Below are 12,835 nucleotides of genomic sequence, written 5' to 3'. Positions count from 1 at the left end.
AAGCCAACAAACTACAAACTGTTTACCCAGTATATTGTATATATTTGCACTGTCAGCAGACGGACATTGCAAACGGCACCGATATTATATAGTCCATTTCGCGTTATTGATGTTCACATTGCGCGCTTTTTATTTCATTGCATTTTTATATTTTTAATAAACTCGCAAAAGCGACAGAAATTACAAGCGATGTCAGGGCGAAGCTCTGGCAGCATGCCAAAAATTCCGAGGCAGACCAAAAAAAAAAGTGAAATAAAATAAAACAAAAATATAATCTAAGGGGACGACCAGGACCAACAGGACCAAATGAAAGCCGGGGCTGCGAAATATGGCGACTGCAGTGGCGGATGGGCTTTGCCTCAATTTATGTGCGCGACCCGCAGGACACTTTAAGAATATTATAAAGGAATAAATCAAGGCATCTCGTCCTCCACCGGACACCGGAGGAGGAGGAGGCTGTGGTCACGCCTAGGACCTACTCCTCCTGCTTCTTCTCTCCGTTGCCTGTGCATTATTAATGCCCCATAAGCCCAACCATGTCCAAACTTTCGCCTCACTCTGTACGCTCTGTATACACACATATATAGTTTTCCCCACCGGCACATCCTTTGACTGACCGTCTCAAGGTTAACGAATTTTGGTAGCTTTTGTTTTCACTGCCTGCTTAAGACCCCGAAAAATATGTCAGTCCGGCGAGAGCAACAATTTATCATAGCCAGGATCCGAAACGCAGCAGAGATTGTCCTGTTTGTCCAGGTTCTCAGTGCCTCGCAGCTTTTCCTTCTGGTCAGTGAGTGGCTCATCATCGGTGGCGGCATGCTGTCAAACACAAATGTTGCCCCAATGTTTGGATTAGCATATAACAAGCGAAGGACACACATAGATCCATGTACAAATCTGGGCAATATCCTGGATGTGAGTGTGTGTCCTTGCAGGACGTCCGTCAGTCGGGTGCTTGTGTTTACGAAAGTATTCCTATCATTCGATGTCGTTCCATATGAAACAGATGTCGGCACACTTATTATGACCGACCAGCGATGGTATATGCAAAAAAGTGATGCCATTTTTTGTTTCAGGTATCACACGAAATGATTTGTTTACGTGCGGGAACAAAAATTCGAATTTTTTATTGCCGGTGCCATTTGTGCGAATCGATTCACTAGATGCGATTGCATTATTCATATTTAAATTGCCGCGTTATGGTGTCAAGGGAATCCAAGGAATTTGAGCCGAGAAAACAACGTTTACAAAATATATTTATACTTATATATACGATTGATGTAAGCTTAAAACTGCAGTGGTGCAGCTTCAATTCGAATTCACATTGTATTCATTCATCCGCATTCATTGTACGTTTTTGTGAATAACCCTTTGGCGAACCCAAAATGCGGGCTGGCTTAAAGGACAAGATCCTGCTGGTGGCCATAACCTGAACCCGTCCGTTATCCCTTATCCATGTTGCATTTTCTTGTGCTCGTATTTATATGCAAAAAAAAATATATACATTTACACATTTTCAGTTTCCTGCAACACTTTTAGCCCATTTCCGGTCATCCTCACATTTTCGCCAGCCCCTCCGGTCTTGACATGGCCACAAACTGGGCCTGCGGCTGAGGTACCAGCTCCTCCAGCACCTGATCCTCCCAGTGGTATTGGTCCTGTAGATGGCACCGCTCCGACTGGATCTGGGCTCAAACCGAAAGCTGTTAGTTATTCGCTTTGGGCCGCTCTGCGGCTGGCCAACTAACTCCCACAACGGCGACACAGTTTTGGCCATTGCGACTTGGCTCCGGTGAATTTATGCCGTCGACCATGCCAGAATTGTTATTAATAGCCGATGCGATACATCCTGGAAAAACCCCCTTTTTTTGGCCAGAAGGTTGGCTTGCACCTTTCACATTTTGGCGTATAAATTTTGATTGCAGAGTCAGGTGACTCTTTTGGCCAGGTTGGTACAAAAGCTTAAAATATTTAAATGCTACATATTATAGCTGCGCTAAATTGAAATTTGAATATACACTTAACTTTTCTGTTAAGACGCCTTAAGCACTTGTAAATAGAGGGAAAAACTTCTTCAGCTTTGGTAACTTTGTGAATGACTCAATCGCCCAACAATTTGAAACAGCAATTCAAAGTTCAAGTGGCGCATTAACCTGAAGTACTTGTAGGTATATATTGTGTATATATTTATATATATTCGAAACAAAGGGAATCAATGAAAGGGAAACAAATTGTGTGCAGGAGGACAAACAAATACGAGTGGCAGCCAAAAGACAACCGGAACATAATGTGCCATAAGGGACAAGAGCGAAGGACGCACGAGCAGCAGCAAACCGAAGGCAAATGGCAAAAAGACAAAGCCACCGTAACCTCAAGCCACCGAAAAATAAACAGCAACAAGGATTGTTCTTCAATTCCAGACGATGGGGAAAAAATACGAATTACCACTTGAATTATTTACGCTGGAATAATTCATGGTAGATTTGTCGTCTTTTAGCGAGAACTCGGCTTTTGGGTTAACTTGGCGCCATTTTCACAAAGAATTCATGTTTGTTTAACTGACTACGCAGAAAACATAAAACAAAAGCAGCACGAATCGAAAAATCTCTTATTTATTCTATCTAATTATAAATTTAGAAAAAGTAGGACAGTAGATACCTATGCTAATTTATGCTAATATCGAAATTTAGATGCTCTTGCGATTGTATGAGTTTCACAGTGTCTAGAATATCCTTTTCAATATGAGTTTATCTTAAGATGAGAAAATACATGACTGTTGTAGATATAAACTTACCAACTAGTGACCTCGTGCTGCAGTAAACCATTCATTTTTACTACCTTCGCTGCCAGTCAATCGTGGCTTCTTTATCCAGGTGAGCGCCATGAAAGAATCCTGAAAGAGGCTATTTTATGCGAAAAATGTGCTTTCAGGCATGTGAAGTTATAGTTTGCTCTGCGGCGCGGAAATATAACCAATACGCCATGTAGACCCATGTGCTGGGAAAGTGGGCAATTGTTGTTGTGACCGCAGGATGCTTTGTTCGCATTGCACCGTGTGCTAACATTATATCAGGCCTTTTGTTACCTTGGCAATCGCCTATGATCATTATTATTATGATATAAATCATCATTATCATCATCATCATCATTTTGGTATACGGACAACAATGCAGTGGTCTTTTTGGCGGCTCCATTTAGTAGCACCCTCTAAACAAAGCGCCCGGCCAGCATATTATCCTGATCCTGTGCACAGAGGTGTGAAATTCAATTTCGACAATTCCAAGCAGCCATTGTTCCTTTCACTGCCACTGCCATTGCCATAGCCACTTTCACTCTTACTTTCACCATGCCATACCATACCATTTCCCATTGTCGGACTGTCCGTTTTCATTATTAAGGCCATTTGCTGGTCCTGGTGACTTTTGCCCTGGGCCCGTCTACCAACTGACAGATTGCCGGCAACGGTTTGAACCTCGGACACAAATTAAATTCCAGTCCTTTGCTGCTGTTCTGTGCTGCATTCGGGAAAAAAACAGAATAATAGAAACGAAATCAAATAATTGAATTGTGTGCGGCTAGTTGGTAGCTTAAAAATTCATTAGAGACACTGGACATCGGAGTCGAGCGACTCTCAATCTCGGTATCCAACTCAATCGCCAATGCAAATGGAGTGGAGAAGTGGAGATGTCCCGGAACCCGGCGCAATAAATTTCAAATGAAACCAGTCGATAAATAAATTATAAAATTAGTTTGCCAATGTGTCTGGCTCTGAGAACTGCGAACTGTGAACTGAAGCCTCGTCTCGCAGACAGCAAATAAATTCAACGACCGAACATTTTGGTCAGTTCATTCAGCTTCTTTGGCTTTCCAGTCGATGGCAAATTGATTTGCCTCGGCTTGGTGGCATTCAATAAATTGAATTTACGCCGATTTGGTGAATTATTGCATTGCGCTGTCATTGCGAGGGTTTTGTCACTTCCATTGCAATTACTTAAGCAGTTCACTCAAATCACAATTTTCAGCTTCTTCAATTTGACTTATTTTCCGTACGCCTACGTATATGTCAACTTCAAGATCTTATATACATCTGTAAATCATTGAAAAAAACAAAGCTGCGCCTTTAAAAATCCTGACAAAAAGTGCTCCCAGCTGATTTTAAAACTCGAACAGCGTCACTCTGCCGTCGGGCGGATTTTTGGCCAACAAAAAAGATGACAGACAACGCAAATGTCGAGTCACGTGCTCGTCATTTATTATTTTAGTTTTATATTTTCTCAGGGAATATACAACAGGGCATGATATGTGCCCGGAGCTGAGGAGTGAGTCGGGTAAATATGAGCCTAGTTACGTGGCTCTTGGTTTTAGCCAAGAGTTGCCAGCTTAAAGCCAGTTTAAAATGCTTACAACAAATTACTTAAACAAAAGTTGGTCTCACACCTCGCCGCTGTAAATTATTTGATTACCCTACTTTCATCTGGATATTAGTTTTAATTGGCGAAAACATTTGTAATAACTTCATAAAACACGATAGTCGACTAATTTGATTGCGCTTCGCAATTAAACTTGCCCCAAATGGGGGCACAATCCCATTTCAGGGCACCTGAATCAGGGCGATTCTCAAGCAGCCTGGCTAATTACACAAAACAGCCATAAACACACGCGTGGCAGGATTACCCTCTTAAAGGTAATGATGACGACTTTCGGCCCCAACGAGTTGGAAAATAGACGTGAATCAAGCTTGCCGAGCAAAAACGCTGGAAAAGCGAAGCGAAAAATCAAGAAAATATTTGCTTACCCCACCGGGCACTTGGCCCTCTGGGTCCATCTGGCCAACATGTGTGTGTATTTGACGCTACTCACGCACCAAAAAAAAGGAACATGTAAATGTATTTATATATAAGGCAGAGCAAAAAAACAGGCCATAAAGTATAAGCCGCATTCGCTTTGATGTCGAAGCTGTGGCCCAAAAACGGCGCTCACACGGATTGCATCCAAGGGATTGCTCCAAGACTTTAAGTCTTTAAAAGGTAAGTTCTAAAGATATACTTACAGGATCAAAGGATTGCTTGCTTGAAAACTAATTTATACTTTAGATAAAATACTTGCAGATTTAACTTCTTTCAATTACGAAAGAGAAAAATATGTGCAATTAGTTAGCTGTGCAATTGTGTAGTAATCACATGACAGGCTTATCTAATTGAAACAAGCTGTAATGTCTTAATCACCTGTCTTCATTTTACAACGAGGGCTAATCATGGGGTTTCTGTTAAGCGGAGAAATTAATTGTAACCCATTTGGACAGGGCTAATGATTTTCTCTCACTTTTGTTCCATTTGTGCGGTCAATGTTGGGTAATTAATTGAAGGCAACCATGCAGCAGGGAACTCCGAGGAGAAGCCATGGCATACCAAAACCATTCCTCATATTTCCCATTGTTGGCCATGTGGCATGGGTGGTCAGAGGCGGAGCGAAGGAATACCGGATGACAGTCATGGACAGATCTCCACTGCTCTGTTTGCCTTTGCATCCAATTTTGAGCAATTTGTCTCCGGCTGAATTCCTGAGGCACCACAACGCTGGCATTTTGCTGTTGACTCGAGTGAGCCAACAAAATGGCAGTGCGCCATGTAAATATTTGGCCAGCATTTTTTGGCTATTTCGCCAGATAATAGCGGCGCATTAACTAGAAAAGCAGCGGATCAGTGCGACAGGTTTTCATTGTGTTTGAAAAAGTTCAACTTACATATATATATAAAAAAAAAAAGACCGACGTGTATCATGCACAACATGCAAATTGAATTTTGGGTTAACAAAACGCCAAACTAATACAATTTATTTGTGTTTTGTTTGTCGCCGGCGGCGTTTGTCGAAAGGAATGCTGAACAAACTCGGATGTGGCGATAACGTTTGTCTTCCATTAGCAATACAAACAGCGACATGATAAAAACACACGACGCATCATCATCTACTATTTCGCTTCGGTGAGCGGCATAATAAGGCTTTCAATAAACTGTAGCACACTTTTTCGGGCTTTTCGGCATTTGTCACATGCAAAACAGCAAGCGAAATTTATGCAAAGCGATATACACGGCACCTACACATCGCCAACAAATATGATAAATTCAAATCGAAAATCGAATGGCATCCACTCAAAGTTGTTTACCCCGGCTCATCGAATATGCTGATTTGTAACATCGATGTTTGACTGTTTGCTCGTTTTACGAAATTTACATTTTTCTCTCTAGTTTATTTTTGGGATTTGCTGAGGGAAACACACGGCCAGCGAAACAATGGCAAACATTGTGCATTGTTTATTGAATTAGTATCGATGACGTGTCTGAATTTATACAGGCTCTAAAGCGCTTTGTTAGCAGACGAATGACTATTGAATAAGTAAAACGGATATATGTAACTGGAATCCAGCACAAAAGGCATCGAATATTTATAATTAAGTAAATATTTAAAGTGGAGAGTGGATATATTTAAAGTGCAGTGGGTGGGAACAGATGAATGTATACTTTTACCTTACTAAATATTAATAAAAATATTTATTTTCTAAGCTTATGTTTAATTTTCTAAGTAAAATTCGCTGAGCACATCTAGCACATTTGTTAATATATTTGTTACTTAAGATTCTTAGTGGTAAGCTCTATTTAATTGGTGTGCTTTGTAATTTTACACCCTGTCCGCATTCAACAGACTTGTGGCACCATTTAATTTTTTATCCTTCATGCTAAGCAGTTTGTAGCAAACGCTTCGTAGCTTCTGGTCTGCTGCCACTTTTTGCCATTTCGTAGGTTTCACAGCAATAACCAGCCAAAAAATACATCATGCATGCGATAGCATATGGGTAACTGAAACTGCAAGAGTTGTTATACAATTATAGCCGGGTTTGCTGGCTAACTGGTTGGCTCTTAAAGTAGTTACACAAAACTGGCAATAAAAACAAAAACAATAAAGACGTGAATTTATAGTTCGAGTTGGGTTGTTATTTTTATTCGGCCATCGCTCTGCTGGATGTGTCGTGCTACATGTGTTTACATGTCCTTAAACCTGCTCTCTCTTACAAAATAATGCAGCTCCTGCTGTGTTTACGTCAATGGCAGCAGCCACAGCACCTTGTTTTCTTCTCGCCATGTCCTTCGGCGACTTTGACTGACTCACAGCTCAGTACCGCCCCCAAAACCCAGCCCCATTTATAGACCAGACTGAAATTGAGGGTCCCAAGGCTCTGGAAATTGTAAGCGACACTGTGTAAGAGTGAAAGTTAGTGCGGCTTTCCTTTGTTGCTTTGCAAGTTGCATACATATTTAGCTTTGGTTACCTATGGTCGCCTCCTTTTGACCCATAAACTGAGATTTAAGCCATTGATATATTTTAAATATTTGTAAACGAATAAATTTATCCAAGTTAACATGCATTTTCCCTTTAACCATTTTAGTTAAACACATTAATTAGTTTTGGAAAATAAACACGAGGGTGGTCAACAAACCGAGCTTAACAATTCTTTGACTCTAATTTGTTATGGGAATGTTAATTTGGCCGAAAAACTTGCTCTTGAAGTCCATTTGATTTACAATGGAAACTTTTGTGAGAAGCAGTAGGCCAAGACCAAGTTAACTTGGCCAATTGTTTGAACTACAAACCGCAGTGGACTGCCCTGCAGAAATTTTCTGGAATTTGTGCAAGAAGTTTGTGCTTTTGTGTGAAATTAATTAAAGTCAAATTATAATGGGGAAGTTGCTTTGCTAAATTATGTAGCGGAAAAGTGCAAATGCTAGTCAATTATTTGAGTCGTTTATTGATTTTCGTAAAATGGTGAGAAATTGGATTGCCACTTTATTTCTACTGATCTGCAATCTGAAATTGGGGAAAGTGAAAATCTAAGCCAATAAATTTTGGCTTCACAGCAATTCAACTTTTTCGAGCAGCTCAATTTGGCGCCTAAGTATAAGCTATTTTTCTCAAAGGGTACACATAGGTATATGTACCTTCATGTGATGCATGATTATGGCGCTTTATTTGCATACAGCAAGGATGTTGCATTTAAATGAGACACGCACACATACGCAGACAATCACGTGTATACAACGAAGTGCAACATTTGGTCTCACGTGCACGAAGGTTCCCCTTAAATCCTGCCTCGAGCGGCAAGAGCAAACGAAAGGGAAAGAAATAAGAAGATGAAGCACTGTTTAAACCGGTAAATAAACAAAAATCTGTGACACGAAATGAGCTCGTCGCTTTTGCTGTTGCTCTCTAAAGGATATCGTTGCCCGTGGATATGTGTGTGTGCCTCTAGTGCGATTGCTTTGCCAGGACATTCCAGCCAGCTTGTGCAGGAAATGCATTAAAAGCGTGTCGCCCCCAAAGAGCAGTTCACTTAAAAAGTGTGAACGTAAGTGTGTCATAGATGTGGCTTACTTATCACCAGAGTCTGCAGAGTCTGTGGTGCAACGAGGCGTATGCGTAATATTAACGCGCGGGTCACTAAAATCTCAAGTAGTAGTAGCAGATCTCGAACGGCAGATGCTATTTCACCATCAATGCGTCTGTTTCAGCAACAGTAAGTAGAATTATGTATGAAAATGAACAGAAGGACTGTAATTGGAAACTGAGCTCCTGGGAAAATCATAAACAATTCTTGGACCTGTTCCAAAAACGGGCAGGAAAAGCGAGGAAAATCCAGCCTAAAAATAAGAACAAAACGAAATGTAAATGACAAAATGCAGCTGCTGAAATGAAAGCGCTGCGGGCAAGGCTAAAATAAGGATAGACGCTAATTCGAGAGCAGGGCTTTTGCTAATCAAGAAGCGACTTAAAGCATGCTGCACTTTTTGTTGCAACATGTACCTTGCATTTTCGGGCAATGCAGGTAAATTGCATTAGCATGAAAAAGCAAAGTTACGCATATGAAAAGTGCTTTGACAACGCCGCAAAAACACGCCCTCAAGAATCACGCCCTTCGGTGACCGTTTTGCATTAGCATGGCCATGACGTCACACGCTCGCCTTGCCACAGATGACGACGATGACCTTCAAATGCAACATCTGTGTTTGGGGGCGCAAAAAAAAAGAAGAAAATAATGGTAAAAGAAAAACTTGTACATTTCCTCTCGCTGCCAGCAAAGCTTTTGCCACATTAACGTCGTCCGTTTTCTTTTTTTTTTCTTTTTTTTTCTTTTGCTCATTTTGGACTTTCATTTCTTGGTTGCTTTTTTCATAATTTGCTTGCCTTGACTATTTGCCTTGTTGCGCATTTGGCATGGATTTAATGCCAGTTTCTGATGCAGCAGCAGCAGATGCTGTGTGTCTTTGTGTGGGCCAACATATGTTTGCCACCGACAAACTCATCAAGGCGAACCGTCGTAGCTCACCCAGACAGAATCACCCAGAATCTCGGCCAAGAGGAATGTCGGGTTTCTTTTGGTTAATATTTTATTTAATTACTACAGCTCAAACCCAAAAGCCAGCACACTCACACACACTGCCATTTGTGGCTTCACTTTTGACAGCCACATTTCGGTTAGATTGGCATTGGATGGGTGGCATTGTCAAGGTCGAATTGGTTAAGAGTGGTGAGGTGACCAAAGTTCTACTTTCAGTAGATAGCTAGGTATGTGGGTTGGCCAACCTATAAGCATTTTTAATTTATACCAAAGCAATCATTATTTATATAATTACTTTCAAATTTTACTAAATATCTTCTGACATAATGAGTTTTTTATAACTATACAAACATTTAATTATATATATATTAAGATGTAATTTTCTTTATGCTAGCTAATTAGTTTTGTGTACTAATTATCTAATTATCAGTACATATTTTTCTTGTTTAAGCCACCTTTTTAAGACCTAATGCATTTGTTAATGAGCGACAGTAGAAGCGAATTACTGATAGCCTAATTGAGGAAACGTCCCCGTTCCTCTGATATTAATTGCCAGGCCAGGCCGCACACTTTATCGCCGGGCTTTTACAAATTCGTACACCTACACAGGTGTAGGCCATTAATATTGTTACCAGCAATTTGTCTCGTTCTTAGCCGGATTCTTACATACTCGTAGATTGCACGGAAATTCACCTTTTCTGATTTTTCCGTTCGAGCAAGTTAAAAATGTATGCTTTCATTTTGCCATGCAAGTCAAGATTGGTTTTGCCTGTTCGGTTCCATAGCCATATTTGATTTGCATTTGCATTTCAAATCGCGATTGCATTTAAATTTTTAATCATATTTTTGTTTCCGCCGCGCGTACGGCTGACTTGGCGTTTAATAATTACCATGCTGCATAATGTGAGCACGTCGCAGTCATCGAAAGTTGTTGGCGGTGTCACGACTCCTGAATTATAAATGCCCCACGGAAGTAATGTGGTATCCGCAGAAGTCGTGCACCGGAGGCGCAATTATTAACACTTGCCTGCCCGCCAAAGGATACTTGAAATCCATAGTTGGCTGCCCCCAAAAGTGGGGTTTCGATTCATACTTTAATGCTTTAAGTAAATAAGATGAATAAAGTAAGACAGCTGCTAAGCGTTTTCATAAGTATTAAAGTATGGAAATTATACTAAACTTTCCCTTTTGTTTGATTAATTTTTTGAATATTTATATCCATAATTGTTTAATAAATATTCTTTAATATTAAGTATACTAGCTTTAATTTCAATGTGAGCTCAGATGGCTTTGGGTTAAATCAGCCAACTGAAAGATGTGGGCAAGCAACAAAGTGTCATTCCTGGAAACCGGTCCTTGATTATCTGCTCCTTGAACTTTGAAATCTCGGCGTTTCGGCAAACAGGCATTTTAGGGCCTAAAACGCGCGAAGGCATTAAATTGGCTATTAATTACGCAACAACTCTTGGAGTTCGAGGGTTGACTTATGATTGCTTGGGGGGCAGGCTGATAACAAAGCCAGGCGATTAGGAAAGCAGTGAAAGTAAGGTCAAGTTTTGGGCTTAACATTCAGCTGTTTACATTTCACGCAACCGCAGGCAGTTAAATAGAACAACTTAATTCCACATTAAGTTGATTAAAATTGATTAAATATAAAGCGAGAAAAGTTTGCTTCAAACACCTTTGTACTTCAATTTGCATCGATTTAATTACTTTCTTGTGCAAATGTACATACATATATGAACCTCCGCCGCAATAAAACATTTCCCTGTTAACCACTTATCTGTTTACCACCTCGAAGTGCCGGCAACGTTTGCGGCATGCCACATGCAATCAAAATGAAACATTTTGCTGCTGTTTTCAATGCAATCGCTTGTAATTAAATGGCATTGTAAGTCTGCTCATTAAAACAACAATCGCACATGCCATATTAAAGGTTTTCATTGGCCAACAAGCATACACAATTACTGACCCACTGGCGACCATGATTCAATCAATTAATGCATAACCAATTGCTTCTCGCAGGGCAAAAATCCAATTTTCGGCTGACCTGCATCAATCAATCTATTAATCAAACGGTCAAGATTGAGTTACTAGAGCACCGCGAGCACTGCGAGTAGTTCGGCATCAATCAAAGTCACCAAGTTCGCCGATTGGTGGCGAGTTGGTGACAATTTGGCAGGGCAGCTCCACTTTCGACCACAAATTGGTTTAACGCTTAGGTGGCAATGGCAACCGCCACCGCACATCGTGCATAAATTACAAATTAAATGGTGGACAAACAGTTTCAAACCTGAAAACAAACAAAAACCGCAGCAATTAATGCGATGCTCAAGGGCTCGAATGGCAGACACCCGGCAATTAGTACCTTTAACTAGTTCAATTAGGGTATTCTTCTAGTGAAAGCAATATAAACCATTCATTTTAAATAAGCTCACTTTTACATTTATCATTTTCTAGGATATCCACCGATTCGCATTATTATTATTCATTATTCGCTACCAGGATTAATGAGTTCGCCGAAACATTAGTTCTAAACGCCATTAATGTCCTCGCAATTGCGACCAAATTGGCGGCGAGGTGCAAACACGCACGTACTAACGCAAAACAGGAGTTACACAAAATTTGCATTAGACAAATGCACATTGCGGACTAACTACTAACTGGTGGTGTCCACGTAAAGTGCGTAGTGGTGACCGCATCGACATTAGCAGCATTCAGTTTTCACCCAGCTGAACCAACGCTTTTTCCACATCACAGCCCTTTTTCGGCCAGGTCTTCTTGTTCGGCTTCTGGTCTGTTGATTTGTTGCCACAAAATGGGGGCCAACGACAGGTGGGTGGTTTGTGAAAGAGATTTCAATTCAACACCTCCCTTTCGGAAAATCAATGGGCTCATGGTTTTGCCAAATAGAAAACTGTGGCCAAAAGTTCTCGCACCGATTTAATGACGTAGGCTCAACTGCCTGGATATATATAAGCTCGTTGGACATGTTCGCGGTCAAAAGCCTACGGCTAAGATGTGGCCAGTAATTTCAATCTAAATTCAATGGTTTTCCTCGCACTTCCTTTTATTTTTGGTGTTTTTTTCTTTTTTTTTGCTTGGCCATTCTTCTTCTTTTGGCGCCCTCTTATTATTGAAGAGCGACTTTATGTTGGTGGTATCATCGGTGGTCGTAGAACGCGGGGCAGACCAAATGAAGCATCCTGCATAAAAACAAAAAGTCCAAACGGGCTTAAGCACCTGCAGAAAACACCAGCAACAATCCTGGTCTACATCAGCGAAACGAGGTTAAAACGAGTTAAGCACTTGAGGGCATGGCAGGAAAATGAAAAAAAGGGAAATCGCGCATTCGCCCCGTTGCCCCGTTGACGTTAACCGAATGCCAAAGCCGCCTGCACCGTATTTGTATTTGTATTTGGGCTTGGGATCCTGGGATCCGGTTGA

This window comes from Drosophila sechellia, chromosome 3R, assembly GCF_004382195.2.
Source record: "Drosophila sechellia strain sech25 chromosome 3R, ASM438219v1, whole genome shotgun sequence".
Taxonomy (NCBI): Eukaryota; Metazoa; Arthropoda; class Insecta; order Diptera; family Drosophilidae; genus Drosophila; species Drosophila sechellia.
This window is presented reverse-complemented; position numbering follows the sequence as displayed.